This window comes from Hibiscus syriacus, unplaced genomic scaffold (genome assembly GCF_006381635.1).
Source record: "Hibiscus syriacus cultivar Baekdansim isolate YM2019G1 unplaced genomic scaffold, ASM638163v2 tig00002840_pilon, whole genome shotgun sequence".
NCBI classification, from domain to species: Eukaryota; Viridiplantae; Streptophyta; class Magnoliopsida; order Malvales; family Malvaceae; genus Hibiscus; species Hibiscus syriacus.
Genome location: NW_024061947.1, coordinates 10,741,812 through 10,759,137, shown reverse-complemented (window position 1 = coordinate 10,759,137; position 17,326 = coordinate 10,741,812).

The window sequence follows — 17,326 nt, the reverse complement described above, 5'->3', positions numbered from 1 at the left end:
TTTTATCTACATGAGCGGAGCAAGGGGTGTTTCACTGACATATGCAAGCTCACCGATGATATCTTTTTGTTGCTTGAACGGCCTTGGTGGGGCGTATTATTAGGGGTCGAAGACAATGGCTATTTCGATGGGGGGGTAAGTCTTATATTTTCTATATTTCAATTTGATTAATTTTTTTTTAAATTTATGTAAGTCTATATATGTCTTTTTTTGTAAAACAGCATATCGATGCGTGGGTGACACGTCTTCTAATAATAAGAAAACTTAAGAAAAATAAAATATACGATATACAATAATGCCGACGTCTTTTCACGCCGTTCACTTGAAGAATGCACGAGATGAATCATTTGATTTGGGCAATGGACAAGCTAAACTTTATCCTGCATGGTGGGAGGTCGATAAGGTTAGTATTTATTTTAGATTGAGTTTAAAGGTTTTATGAAATAAGTGCGCAAATGAATGAATTATTACTTATGATTGCAGGTGTTTATCCCTGTTTTGGAACGTAAACATTGGATTCTCGTCGAGCTTCAGCTCCCATCCCTTAAGACAATAGTGTATGACAGCATGATAAATTACATATCATTGGCTGATTTAAGAGATGTTATTAAGGGATGGAGCTCTCATTTGGCTAAATTCTTGGATGCGATCAATTATTGGACTCGTTCTGGAAACAAGAAGCCAAAGAAGCTCAATATTACAGTTATTAGAGACGAGACCGCGCCACAACAAACGAGCGGAGCCAGAGGAGATTGTGGTCCTCTCGTATGCTTGGCGTTGGAGCGTTTGACGACGGGAAGCATCAAGTATCTACCTCCCACCGATAGAGATAAAGCTGCAGTAGGCTTGTGGTTTCGGCATTATATGGCTAAATCGATATATACGAGACGCTGCTACCTGCATCCGCGTTATAAAAATGTCCATAAACAATTGGTAAGTTTATATACTTTTGGTTTGAAAATGTTTGGTTAAGTAACTAGAATTCAATAATTTGTAGAAAGTGTTGTCTGAACAAATGTTTGGTTTCTGCAGGTTAATCTCAGAAGTGAACTGCGTGAAAATGATGTCGAGCTGCAAAAGTTGATTCAATAGTTTAATTGATTGTTTTTGATTGTTTAATTGATTTGTAAAAGTTGATTCAATAGTAGATGATCGGAAATAAGAATTATTGCTTATTTTTGATTGTTTAATTGATTTGTAAAAGATGATTTGTAAAAGTTGATTTGTGTAATTGATGCGAACATAATTCTTATTGTGCTTGTTTAATTGATTGAAATGTAATGGTTGATTTTGTTGATTTCAATCTGCATTATGTTGAAGGCAAAAATGACTATCGCAATGCGAAATGAAAATCGCAACGAGAGAATCGCAATGCGAAATGAAAATCGCAATGCGGAAATGAAAATCGCAATGCGTTTATAATTCGCATTGCGATTATCTCGTCCCGATTTCATTTCGCATTGCGATTTTCATTTCGCATTGCGATTCTTCGTTGCGATTTTCATTTCGCATTGCGATTTTCATTCGCATGCGATTTTTTCGCATTGCGATTTTCATTTCGCATGCGATTTTCATTTCGCATTGCGATTCTCTCGTTGCGATTTTCATTTCGCATTGCGATTTCATTTCGCATTGCGATTCTCTCGTTGCGATTTCATTTCGCATTGCGATTTCATTTCGCATTGCGATTCTTTCGTTGCGATTTTCATTTCGCATTGCGATTTCCATTTCGCATTGCGATTTCCATTTCGCATTGCGATTTCATTTCGCATTGCGATTTTCATTTCGCATTGCGATTCTCTCGTTGCGATTTTCATTTCGCATTGCGATTTTCATTTCGCATTGCGATTCTCGTTGCGATTTTCATTTCCGCATTGCGATTTTCATGTTGGGATTTTCATTTCGCGTTGCGATTGTATTTTCCGTGTTGCGATAGTCAAATGCTGCCTAATAGTGATAACAACTGAATAACAGAGTTGGTTAAGTCAAAATGGTTGGCCTGAGTCATTAATTCAACTGAAAATGTTAAAAGTTCACACATAAAATCCACATAATACAACGTTTGCATTTAAAAATCACACCTAAGTTAACAGTCTCAAAAGGTGAAGCCAATCGTGATTGGGATTTTAAAGATGATGCCTTTGCTTGACACCATATGAGCTTTGGATTTTGATGAGGATCCATATTTTGGTAGAGGAAAAGATGATTTGATGGCACTGGTGATCCACATGTCAACCTTGTATGACCACTTTCCTTGCACGACTACATGTCGATCTCTTCTTCTCTTCACCCTTAGACGGTATACGATCGTGACTTTTTGGTCGGCCAGGTAGCCTTCTGTCCATGGCTGGTGCAAAAACTGTTTGTAAGTCATCTGGTATGTCCCACTCAGAAGGATGTGGAATAGGGTAGACAATCTCGGCATAAGTCTGTCGATAAACTTCTGTAGTGTAGCAATCCATAGCGTATGCGCTTGAATCATCTTGGTTTAAATGAAGAGCAACTTTTATAACATGGCCACACGGATAACTATGTTTGCCATTTCATACATACACGTCTTTGCATTTAGATCGACTAGCCCATTTAAGTTATTATCCAGTACTTGAAACAAAGTGTTTGAACATGGTTCAACTCTCCATGACGTTGACTTCACAACACGTTTCGTTATCTTTTTTTTCAGTCCATGGTGTAAACACGATGTTCCAATGTTCCTGTAAATTAAATAAAACAATACTTAGTAAAATATAATATGATAAGTTACGAATTCAAAGAAATAATACCTGCATGGTTTCTTTCTTGTAGTACCACTGTTGAATAGAGGCTCGAAAAAAATCCATTAACATAGTAATGGGTAATTTCCGGGAATGACGACTTAGAGCGTGATTGATTCTGCACTATTAGACGTCATGAAACCATATCTTGCTCCAAGTTGATGTACTCTTGACCATCTTTCAAACCCGACATCTTCTAGTGTTTGAGCACACTGAGGCAAAACACGTCTTAAACAATTTATATGCTTATTGAAATCCACTTCCCGATAAGCTTTACAGCCTTCCAGTATGTCCATTGTGCTTTTTTATACCAGCAGACCTTGATTTTAGATTTCTATACAAATGAACACCACAAAGTCCATGAAAAGCATCTGGGAAACACCTTCTAACAGCGTTGTCAATTGAGGTTTGCCCTATTCGGATATGATTGTCAGATTGCTAATAGGACCTATGCAATCCTAAGATGCCCCATAACCATGTCCATGAATCAGAGGTTTAGATTTGCAACCCCGTAAGCTATTGGCAATCCCCATTGTTAGCATCCATGGCTACTGCTAATAAGTTACTCCAAGGTATCGACCTTTCAAATGTGCTCCGTCAACTATAATAACTGGGCGCATGCAAGTAATAAACGAACGAACTACAAAATAATATACACAAGAAATAATCATTTAAATGTGAAATGCATGTAACTAACAAAAATGAGTCAACAAAATTATATTGATTTACTAACCGTAGCACCAATGGCGATAAACAGCAACTCAAAGCGTCCATCTCTATCTGTTTTGATATGTTACCGACCCAGGATTTTTTCAGCTTTAAATTGTGACAATAAGCCGGCAGTTGGGCAAACGATGCTTCTGGCGACCCCCTCAACAATTCCAAGGCATAACATTTGGCTCTCCAAGCTTGAGAATATGATATACTAATCTTGAACCAGCATTCATGTCAGTCATAATTTCATGTCCCGATATACCTGCCATTCAAAAAACATTAACTCAGCCAGAAAACCACCCACACCTTTTTGTTTGCTGTCTATGGTGAGGAAAAAACGAGGGTTCTTGAACATGTATGTTTATCAATAAAAGTCCTAACTTGAAACATTTTGCAATCTTTTATTCTCTTTGCAATCATACGCCACGTACAGTTTTGTCAATCATACCTTGTTTCGAAACGATCTTTGCTTGATTTGTAACTTTTAGTTGATAGCCATCTTCCACACATTTTGTATACAAAGCTATCTTCAAGTCTTCCTTTGTATCAAACAATCATCTTTCTTGACACGAATACTTGTGTGTAACAATCAACTGCTTTCTTTGCCAACTCTTCTTCGGTAACTGAAGTAATTCTGGCATATTCCAGTTATACTCCCGTGGCATTTTCTTTCTTCGGGGACTTTTCTTCTTCTTTTTCTTCTTCAGGATTATATGAATTACAGAATGGATGTTCACATGTTCATTCACAGTCGTAACTTCCTCCTCATTATCATCAACAACATCTTCCTCGGCAACGGTGTGTTTCATCATCAAAATTCGGGTATTGACCAATATTAAAATCATTACACACATGGTCTGTTTCTTCTTCTGAAACATCATCAAAATCCGTGTATGACCAATATCAAAGTCCGGATATTGACCAAGACCAAATTTCGAATACTGACTAGTACTCACAATTTTTTCTGTTGGCTCATCATCGTCTAACTGGTCAATACGAAAACCGGAATTTGGTGCTGAAAGTTGATTGGGATTTGGATTAGAGAAAGGTTGTGGGTTTTGAGAAAACTTAGTGTTACTACCCGCTACTGACCCAACAATACTACTTCTAGGTTCAACAACATACAATGTAACATCATCTTGTGAAACAATGTAGCAATGAATCGTTCAACATCTTCATTGTCGGTTAACAAATAAACTTTACCATTTCTCTGATAAGATAGCCTAAATCCACTTAGGGGCTCTAAATTCAATTTATTTGAAACACGTAGCATTAGAGTTTCATAAGTTAACTTTTGTAAAGACAATTTTAGTTGAAGATTCATGGGTAAAGGCATATATTTGTAAAACACCATGAACATTATCCCAGACCCTCCAAAACACAAATCTATCCAAACATGATCAGATGATTTCATGGTTGTAAATTAATTTACTAAACAGACGAGCTGCGAAACTAAAACCTGTTGCCGGATTGGGAAGGATGTTGGATATAGGAACGGATGTCGCCGGAGAGGAGTGATAGATGGAGATGGAATGAGTTGCGATTTAGGGATTTAGTTTATGATTTCGTGTTATATACCCAAAATTTCAGTGTTGTGATTTACAGATTCTCGTTGCGATTTACGGATTATCGTTGCGATTTACAGATTCTCGTTGCGATTTACGGATTATCGTTGCGATACGGATACGTTGCGATTTACGGATTATCGTTGCGATTTACGGATACGCGTTGCGATTTACGGATACGCATTGCGATTTACGGATACGCGTTGCGATTACGGATACACGTTGCGATTTACGGATACCGCTTGCGATTTTAAGTATTATCGTTTGCGATTTACGGATACGCGTTGCGATATACGGATACGCATTGCGATTTACCCATACGCGTTGCGATTACGGATACACGTTGCGATTTACGGATACGCGTTGCGATTATGTGTTCGCGTTGCGATTTTCATATTCGCGTTGCGATTATTGAAAATCGCAATGCGAATTTGTACTATCGCATCGCGATTTTCAAGAATCGCGTTGCGATTTTGGAAACTGATTTGCGATTCTGGGGATCGCGTTGCGATTTTTATTTCGCGTTGCGATTTTGTTGGTCATTTTGGCAAATCCAAAAAAAGTTGGTTAAAATCGTATATTATAACTTTTTTTTGGTCACTGAGGCGATTTTCTCATTCTAAAAATTGTGTGTGCATTATCAATGGTTAAGAAACATTTTAAACAAATATTACCCTTATAATCACCTAGAATATTAAAAAAATCAATATTAAAAAAACTCAAATGTAAGGATAATGATAATTAATCCCTAGCCTTTTGAAAAGAGATGAGACACCAAGCCATTGAGTTGGGCATATTAATTGCGTTAGTTTCATCATAAAAAAGTATTTATTTTATACTAAATTAAAATCAAAAAATAAAAAAGGGTAAACTATGCCGATAGTCCCCTATATTTTCAGTTTGATCGATTTTGGTCATTAAAAAAAATTAAGGGAAAATTATCACTAACGCCATCGGTCTGTCCGATATCAGTCTTTAACATTATCGGTCCGTCCGATTTCAGTCCCTAACGTTATCAGTCCGTTCGATTTTAGTCCCTCAACTATGCTAGTGACTTCAACAAAATTGACTTAAAATAAAATGGATCATTTCCCCTTTTTTTTAAAAAAAATATATCAAAGGAACTTAAATCGAACGGAGATAACGTAAGAGACAATTTCCTCTTAATTATTTTCGGTGACCAAAGTCGATCAGACATATAATAAAAGTAACTATCGATATAGTTTACCCTTTGATTAGATTTGAGATTCAAACCTATGATATTTAAAAAATATATCCAAATGATTTACCACCGAGATATGCCAAGAAATTATTTATGTTCCATCAAAACTATTATTTAACATATATAAATGTTAAATTAAGGACAATAATTTTCTTACTTCATTTGGAAATAAGAAAATAACTAAAATGTCGCAGAGCAAAATCCCATAGCCCATAAAACTCTGGCCCATATCTATTTCAATACTTGAACAAATATTATTGGGTTTTTTTTCCCTTAGTCCATACAGAAAAATTAATTGGTCCAATGGATTAGTTCAGAATTTATTTTGCAATTTGTGGTAAATATTATATTGTAAGACAAACTTGTCATACCGGCGTAATGAGTTTGTCGAAATAATATTTTTTATTCAAGTTCATCACATCGATGTGACAATGATTAATTATTAATGAGCATAAAATACTCAATAAAGTCTCGAAGAAACATAAGACTTTGACATAATGTTGATAATGGTTAAAGGCCTAATTAGAAATGTTGAGCTCTAAGTCTAACAATGCTATTACTACTGATTGTAGCCTAAAGTGATGATTGAGGAGCCATGTAAGGCCCGATGTGATGTATACTTTGAATTATAGCTATCACGAATGACATTTGTTCAGTTCGTTGTCATGTGTGGTGATTAATGAGTCATAGATTTGATATGGACCATGTCTTGTGATTGATGAATCATATTAGACTCAATAATTGTATTACAGTCACATGTAACGATCCATGAGTTATAGATTTGATACATATGATTATATGTAGCGATGAATAAGTTATACATGTGATGATTGAGGTGTAGAATTGTTCGGATATCCAAGTAGGCATGCAATATCATTCGTAATATTTGACGAAGTGTGATATCAAGTACGAATGATATCTCTAGTACGTGATGTAACATGATTAATTCAAAAGTTTGGTTATCGCTTAATTCCTTTCGAAATCGATTAATTAACCGAATTAATTGAAAATTTTAAATATTTAATATATTATTTATATATTAATAGCTTTAGGAGTGTTTAAATTTCGATTTTAAGCGAATTAATCGATCGAACTAACCGACCGAATTAACCTAATTAGCCAAAAATATTAAATATTTAATATATAAGATATATAATTTAAAATTTTGTTTAACCAACCGATTAACCGAACTTTGTTCGGTTTGGTTAATTATTTTAGAAAAAATTTCGATTCAATTAACAGTTAAAGCAAAAAAAAAAAAATTGATTAATGAAATTTTGATAGTTCGGTTCGGTCGATTAAACCAAACCGACCTATTGAAACACCCACCTCTCTCGGTTAGACAGGGCTCGTGATTTCATATTAAAAAATAAAATTAAAAAATTAAAAAAAATAGAATTTATAAAATTTAGACCGATAGAAATAGATTATTAATACAATTTAATTTATTTCTCGAAGATCAACCTTTTTATATAGAAAGAATATTAGGTCATTTTATTAAGTATTTATAATTATCCATCGTAAATTGTAAATAGAACTTATAGTATTTACACTTTAATTACATGATACTTTAATATTATAATACATATACATAATTGATCATTTAATTTTATGTCATATTTTATGATAACATTACATATGTAATCACAAGTGCTAACGGAGGTCGGCCCGGCCCGGCCCACTTGCCATCCTCGCTCCCAAGGAGTCGTAGGACTAGGCAATCAGCCGGGTCCGTGGCAAGGAAGCAAAGGTAAAGATCCCAGCGGGGAAAAAGTTGGAGTTATGGCAACAGGAGGGACTTAGAATGAACCCCAAAACTCCAAAGACAAAAACAAAGTCAGAAGAAACAGTCCGATGTCGAGGAAGATAAAAACAGAAAACCCCAATTAGGCGTCGAGTAAAATTCCACTAGAAAAATAGAATGTTTCAATTTGATTCGATGGTAAAATAATTATTCCATTTGTAAGTTGTAAATTCGAGATCTAAAAAAATTTAAATAAAAAATGATTATAAATAAGATTTGAATAATTAAAATTTTAAGTAATTTTTGGATTGATTTTTAAGTTCGAGTCGAGTATCTCAACTCTGTGTGATATATATGAAAATATGAAAAGATACATATATACGTATAATTATAAAAAAACTGTTTAAATTAATATCCATTAATACCATAATGTTATAAATATTTACAATTAAATTTAAATAAAAACTTAAACAAATAAATTCAAGACTCAGCTCCAAAAAGTTTAAATAAACTTTGAATTATAAAATAATATTCGTCAATTCGAATAACTCAAAATATTTTTAATCGATTTAACTCACCTAGATCAATACTCACTTCTAACACCCATTAAGATCCCATGCGACGGCCGAGATTTGATTGAGTCAAAGATTTGATTATCAACCCGAATATCTGAGTGAAAAGTTTAAATTTTGGGTGTTTATATGGTCATAGTAGCTTGCGGGATCCAAATATTGAGTACATAGAGTTTTAAAGGGAGTGCAAGGACTAAAAGGGTAGCCTTTTTGGTTCTCTTACTCATTTCCTTTGATTTTGGCTTCACAATTCAAGCTTTGGGAAAAGAAAAAGTGTTGAGATTTTCGGAAGCTCGAATCGACAACCGAAACGGTTTGTAAAGAGGAGTCGGAACGGTTTTGTGTTTAGAGAGTAATGAGATTGAAAGATAGAGAATTGCACAGCGATTATAGGTGTTCAACTTTCTCAACCAAAGTCTACGTCCACTACCTTAGCTCCTCACCAAGGATTTTCCAACAAATTCACTAATTTGTTCATTCTTTGAGGATAAAGAGTAACCTTACAAACTCCCTAGTTTTTCCGGGCTAAACTAGAACATTTCCCTAGCTTTTACACGGGATATGCTAGAACATTTCCCCTTTACAAAAGGATAAGAAATGTAAACAAGAAAACCTCTCTAAGGTAGGTGTTTACAAGAATTAAGCTCACAAGAATAAAATATTTACAAGAGAAAGATGAAATAAGAATGAAAAACTCTCTTGTGTTTGATTGCTTGGATGGTTATTCTCTTGCTTCTTCAAGTGTCCTTAGGTTGTATTTATAGCTTAGAATGTATTTGAAGTCGTATATAGCCGTTAGGGATGTTTTGGAGCCGTTTGGAGATGAGAAACAATTAATAAAACAGCTTGGAGCATAGGGGAATCGGTACCCCCTCATGGGGAATCAGTTCCCTAAGTACAATCTATTTTCGATCGTTAGACAGGGGGGAATCGGTACCCCCTGGGGGGGAATCGGTACCCGTTGCAGGGGGAATCTGTACCCCCTAGACAATCTGATTTTTCTTGAAACCCTTTAAAAAGAAAATATTTTTGCTCGAAAAACTTTGTAAAATTGTTTTTAAAATAGTTTAAGTATAAAACACAATTTACACTTTAGTAAGGATTAAAATGAACTTTGAAAGACTTTGAGTAATATTTTGATATTCGAATAATTATATCGAATATACTTAGAAAATCATTTGCAAAATCTTAAAATTCATTTGTTATATTGAAACATCAAAATGTTTTCAACAATTTCCCCCTTTTTGATATAATAAAACATTTGAGTAATTTTACGATTTTGAATTCAAGTTTGAAAATTACTCCCCTACTTTACGCTTCTCCACTTTAAAACACTTTAACACTTCTCCCATTTTTTGTTAAATCAAAAAGACTCTAATCTTTGAAGTTCAAAATAACTTTGGAGAGTAAGTAGTAAATTTGACATTTAAAAAAAAATCATTTGAAAAATCAAAGCTCCCCCTCAATAAATGCATTCCAAATAAAATTTTGCTTTTAGGATCTTGACACTTAAACAAAATTGAATTTCAACAAAGAATAACAAACATTTTAGTAGCATATGAAATTCAATATATTCAAGACTAAAATACTTTATGCAATACCAATTGTTGAATTTAAAATCATATGCATAAAGTTTTCTAAAATGTTATGCATTTGAAAATTTGATATCAATTGTTAGAGAGATATCATTTTCATTTAAACCACATGCATAAACATTTAATTTTAGGTCAAAAATTTTAAAATTTATAAAATCAAAAAAAAATTTAAAATTTATAAAATCAAAACATTTGAAAAGTTGATATCAATTGTTAGAGAGATATCATTTGCATTAAAACCAATTTTGACCAAAATTCCTTATGATGAACTAAAAATTAAAAAAACATTAAACTTTAAAATGTTCATCATAAAACCTTTTTAACATACATGAGATTAAAACAATAATGTATAATTATTTAAAAACAAAAATCATGCATGCTTAAAATCAAATGAGCAACCAAATAACTAAAATTAAAAACATTAAGCTTAGAGGTTACCCATTCCTTTTCATGTGTGGCTAGAGCATCTTGAATATCATCATTTTCATCACAATTGCTTCCACACACCTACAAGAGACATTTAAGTAGATTTTGGTATCCAAATTACTTTGGATTCTTGGACGTTAGTTTTAATGCCCCTTGTTCCTTTCGGAACCCATACTTGCCCAATTTTAAAACGTTTTCCTTTCTTCAAAGGACAAGTATGTTCTAAATGACCATGATAATGACAATGTGAGCATTTTGCCATTTTTAAACATAATAGATTGTTTTTAGAAATTAATTCTTTTTCTTTTGTTAAGCTTTCAAGCTTAACTTCTAACTCAAAATTTTTCTTTTCTAAATCATTTATTTTGATTTTTGAAATTTCTAAATCATTTTTCAAAATTTTATTTTGATTTTCAAAATCAACTCTAGCTTTCAAAATCGAGTTATTTTCAATTTTGAGTTTTGAAATTAATTTCGTATATTTGGAATTCATGGTCTCAAATCCCAAATACAACGTATTATAAGAATCTTGTAACTCATCAAAAGTAAATGAATTAAATTCATTTGAGTTAGAAGATACCTCGGGCTCTTCAAGAGCCATTAGAGACACCACCTTTGTTGGTTCTTCTTTTTTGTTTCCATGGATTTCATCGAGCTTATTACAAAGCTCATTGGCACTTGAACATGAAGAAACTCCTTCATAGATTTCAGGACCAAAGCACACACACCATGTGCATGGCCTTGACATTAAGTTGAGCTTTCTTCCGTTCTTTGTCACTCCGCTTCTTCTCCTTCTTCTTTGGAGAAGAGTAGCCGTTCTCGATTATCTCCCATGCATCAAGATCATTGGATTGAATGAATACATTCATTAATTTCTTCCAATGACGATAGTTGTCTCCATTGAAGTATGAAGGCTTGTTCGTTGGTAGGGAGTCTTCCATGTGGAACGAGCCGGAGGTGGAAGCCATCTTCTCGGTTGTGTCAGGAATTGGTAGAGCTTCCTCTAGGATCGTCTCAAGGTGGTTAAACCTTCTTAACGAATTAGGCTCTGATACCAATTGTTGGGATTTTCGAAAGCTCGAATCGACAACCGGAACAATTTTCAAAGAGGAGTCGGATCGATTTTGTGTTTAGGGAGTAAGGAGATTGAAAGATAGAGAATTACACAGCGATTTATAGTGGTTCGACTTTCTCAACCAAAGTCTACGTCCACTACCTTAGTTCCTCACCAAGGATTTTCCAACAAATTCACTAATTTGTTCATTCGTTTGAGAATAAAGAGTAACCTTACAAACTCCCTAGTTTTTACGGGCTAAACTAGAACCTTTCCCTAACTTTTACACGGGAAGCTAGAACATTTCCCCTTTACAAAAAGATAAGAAATGTAAATAAGAAAACCTCTCTAAGGTAGGTGTTTACAAGAATTAAGCTCACAAGAACAAAATATTTACAAGAAAAAGATGAAATAAGAATGAAAAACTCTTCTCTTGTGTTTGATTTCTTGGATGGTTGTTCTCTTTCTTCTTCAAGTGTCCTTAGGTTGTATTTATAGCTTGGAATGTGTTTGAAGTCGTATATAGCTATTAGGGATGTTTTGGAGCCGTTTGGAGATGAGAAACAATTAATAAAATAGCTTGGAGCGTGGGGGGAATCGGTACCCCCTCATGGGGAATCGGTTCCCTAAGTGCAATCTGTTTTCGACCGTTAGACAGGGGGCATCGGTACCCCTGGGGGGGAATCTGTTCCCCTGGGGGGAAAGCTGTACCCCCTGGACAATCTTTTTCTTGAAACCCTTTAAAAAGAAAATATTTTTGGCTCGATTAAGGCTCGAAATACTTTGTAAAATTGTTTTAAAATAGTTTAAGTATAAAACATAATTTTACACTTTAGTAAGGATTAAAATGAACTTTGAAAGACTTGGAGTAATATTTTGATATTCGAATAATTATATCGAATATACTTAGAAAATCATTTGCAAAATCTTAAAATTCATTTGTTATATTGAAACATCAAAATGTTTTCAACACAAAGTTAGTGGAGAAAGGGCAAGAGGTGTTGGTTGTTAAATTTCCTTTGGTGTTGATCATATTTGAAAAGAATATAGGATTTGGTTTTAATGGAAGAATGTGCAAGGAAGAATTAGGGTATGAGTATGAATAAGGTGTAGAGATGGAGGATTATTTGTCTTTCCATAAGTGTTGGTATGATTCATTTGTTCCCTTTAGCCTAATATTTCTAACTTTTAGAAAAGGAAACTGAATATCAATCCCAAAACAAAGGCAAGAGTAAGCTTGGAGAGTAAAGAAAAATGGGAGTTTTCATCATCATCTTTTTGTAAGGTAATGTACCATTGTTCTTTATGTTCCATAGGATATAAATGATTTATGAGATGGGTGTAACATCTCTACCCCGTATACGTTCCTGTATACAAGCTAGAGATATCACATCAATCATATAAAATGTATAATGTTCAAAATCGGTAATAATTTTTTTAATACTATTTATCATATTTAATATCACTATATTAAATAAGTATCAACTTTTGTATTACAAAACCCTATTTAAAACATAAATTAAAGCAGTTAAAATATTTATATTATACATGCCACTACATATACAAAATATTATAATAGATGCCCTTACTAATTTAGATGGTAGCTTGATTTTTCTAGGTAATGCCGAAGTACCCCCTATTCCGTAATCTTTTCCTTTCCTTTCCCTACGTGTGAACCAATCACACTCTAAGTATTTACTTAGTGAGGCGTAAAAGATATTATATAAAACTAAACCATACTCAAATTATTGTATACAATCAACTATAAAGAATAAATAAAATAAGTATTTAAACACATAGTATAACTATTCAAGAATAATTTGCATGTAAACATATAAAAGCAAATTAAGTAGTTGATTCATATATCTTGTACTTTCTATATTTAAATCATTATGACTTGTATTAGCTTATATTTATTTTTATTATATATATATATATATATATATATATTTTAAATATAGTCAAATGCATTTTAATCGAGAATATAAGGTACGTGAGTATCGTCGCGTGTGCGAGCTATATGCACTTAAAAGTGTCTCGTAGATATATTTGCACTCGAAAGTGCCTCGTAGAATTGCACTCGAAAGTGCCTCGTAGGGTTGCCATGGGTGCCATATAAACTTGTATATCATATAGTCACTCCACTTCATGGCATTCCATTTGTACCTCACACTCTCGAATATACACATTAGGCTTTATTAAAATTATAACATTCACATGTAAATTCATTTGAACATATAGCTAAAATAAAATATTAGAAGAACATGTCTCATGAAATTCATATTTAAAAGCATCTAAACTCGGTATAATGAAATTATAAAAATATAATTTCTAAGTACGTTTAAAAAAAATGTTTCTTTTAAATAATTGAGGTCGACTCATCGTAAGTCTTCCTCATCGTATAAATATATAAAATAAGTTAGACACACTCAACTTATACCTCACTAGTAAACCTTAGCGTCGATATTGCTTTCACTATGATCCTTTGCTTTCTCTCTTTGCCCGGTTTGATTTTGATTACGATCACAATCTATCCGAAAATAATTTATCCGGCGATAAATTTTCAAAGCATAAGTTAGTATTTAACTAATATATTAAATACATATTCGCATAAATTCCGAAACAAAACTAATACATGTTCGATAATAATTCCTTTAACCTTAGATTGGTAAACTTTTCACAGCTTAATGCATAGATCTCACAAGTCACAACTAGCCATCTCGTTGTTTTCAGGTCACTATTACACCATCGAAGTCACCGAAAATGCTTTGCAAGTCAAACCTAGAACATTGTTAGTCTGCACATACTTTCCCTAATGCAACCTTGAATATTTTGAACAATTAAAGCAATTCAACAACATCTGTGGACAAGTTTAAAACATAAAAAAAAATGCATCTAGGTTCCTAGCGTTGAATATGCTCAGTTTCACAATTCATGAGCTAAAGTTTGTGTCAAGCAGCTGGTCCATGAGCTGCCACACACTGAGATGCATCTTAGCCTTTTCCTTGTTCATAAATACACATCACAAATAACGTTTCCTAAAGGCTCATGAATGGAAAATAACCCTTATTTTCCGAAACTTCCAAATTAATCCCCTAATTGCCTCCAATTTGATTTCAAGCTTAAATCATCATCCATTCTAAATCAATCAAATATCAAGATAAACCAAATTCAACATTTCTCCCCAACTCCCCGTAATAGCCGAAAATTTCAACTACAACCCCATGATAATTTCCAATCAATTTCCATGTTTGTTTACACTTCCATAATACTTATAGGATCAAAATTCAAGCTTATTTCAACCAAATATAACTTCCCCTTCATCCACCATAAATACCCACTTCACCATTTAAGCATGAAACAATGAAATACCTATACCAATTTGTAGAGAATTAAGTGAACATTTTCTTATTTCATACTTTAGTCTAAATTCTCACTAAAATGGACCAAAAAATGAAAAACAAAAGCTTGCTTACCTTGGCTATGGAGTTTCATCCAGTTGCTGGAGAAGAGAAGAGATTCTTGAGTTTTCTTCTAAAATATCTCATAATTTGTCTTAAAACAAATTTAAAAATGAATTAAAAATTCATTTTAGCCAAAAGAAAAAGTCAAATTTACCCTTAATGAATCTTAATTTTTTTACCACTATGCCACCCTTTTATCTCCATTTTAATAACCTTAAATAAATATAAAAATCTCATTTATTAATTTCCACCTTTACCCTTCTAATTTCCCATAAATTCAATTTAGTCACTAAATTTTACTATTCCACTTTAACATGAAAATTCCTCCAAATTCCACTAATTCACATCAAATTATACTAATTAAAAATATAAATATAATTTTTCTAACCTCAAACTTCCTTCCTTCAATTTTTGTATTCGATCCGATTATTCGAATATTTTATCGATCTTTATCGCTTAATAAACTTTTATACCAACTTCAAATCAAAATTCTGAAACCCACTAAAATTTTATTCTTAGGCCGAACTACTAATTTACAATCCAAATATTTAACCTTCAAAAATTACATTTTTACTCCCTGAACTTTTATAAATCACATTCTAGTCACTAGTCCAAAATTTGCGATATTACAATGGGTGTAATTGGTAGTTAACGTAGAAATCTGGTTTTAGGTTGGAAACCTTATTTATGTTTGGAAAATAGGTTTTAGGTTGAAAATCTAATTTATGTTTGGAAAACAGGTTTTAGGTTGAAAATCTGATTTTAGGTTGATAACCTGATTTTGATTTTAAAAAAACACTAATTATTGAGATTAGAAACTAGATTCTAGAAAGGATTAGAGTGACTTGTACAAGAGCCCTTAAGGATTAGAGTGACTCGTACGGGAGCACCTAATCATATGAACTTTGATGAGAATGACAACAAAATTACGAGAAATGTTTTATTTGATATTGATTGGTTATTTCATTACTTTCTAAATTTATATTTCAGATGATCGAAATGAATAATTATACATTACTGGGCATTAGTAGCTCATTCTTTGGTTATTCTCAGCTCAGGTGACTAGGTGCAGACTTTAACTTGGAGCGCCATCATCGGAGAATCCCAGCCTTGCTGCTCAGAGTATAGTTCTAGATTCTTTTGTTGGGGTATGAATCCATGTACATTTGGTTGCTCCATGTTTGTTTAAAAATTTTAGTGTTATTTATTACTCTTGAAGTCTATTCCCTATTCAATAAATCATGAATAGAGTCCGTTGAGGTATTGTTATCATGACATCTCAATCCCGGACGGATTGAGTGTTACATCCCATTTTGAAGGAAGAGACAGACCCAACACAAATAGAACACTAAAATTTTATTTTAGAAAAGAATGACCACAATAATTTAAAATTATTTATGAGTCATTTTGATTTAGTTAAAAATATATATATTCATATTTAATTTAAATATGTTTTAGATTAAATCTGAATTTCCATTTTATTATTTAAATAACTAATAATAAAGTACTAGAAGACACTTTTTTATTAATGTTATTATATTTAAATTTTAAAATAAAATTTTCATAATTAAATTTATATAAAGATACATTTTGTTATTTACTTTGAATTAGAAACGATCGTTTTCGAATCTAATTCAGATACCCTATTCAGAGATTGAGCTTGTTAGGTTCAACAGGTAATCTTACCTTTTAATAAGGTCTACTGTTAGAGATGAATAGAGGAATATTAGAGGTTTAACTGTATTCTCTAAAAAATTTAAATTTTAAATTCTTACATAATTTTAAGGTTTTTTTTTTGTATTTTTTATCGATGATCTAATTTCATATTCTCTACATTCTTAATATATTTTCTTAAATTTATATCATTTAACATAAAAATATCTATCTATCTTTATCTACAACAATCTCTTTTGTTTATATTAATTTTATTTGACACATTCATTTAATGTGCATATGCAAGTTTATCATTTTAATAAATAATAAAATAATTTTATTTTTAACACATGCTAAAACAATCCAGCCGAGCACCTATTAATTTATCATGGTGTACTTGCCATATTTTTAGATCATTAAATTTACAAAATTTCCAATCCAATCCAATCCTCTAAAAGTAGGTTGAATAGGCAATACATCCTATTATATTTACATACCAAAATAGAGAGTAGACGCAACACAAAACTGGACATGCATGCCATAATT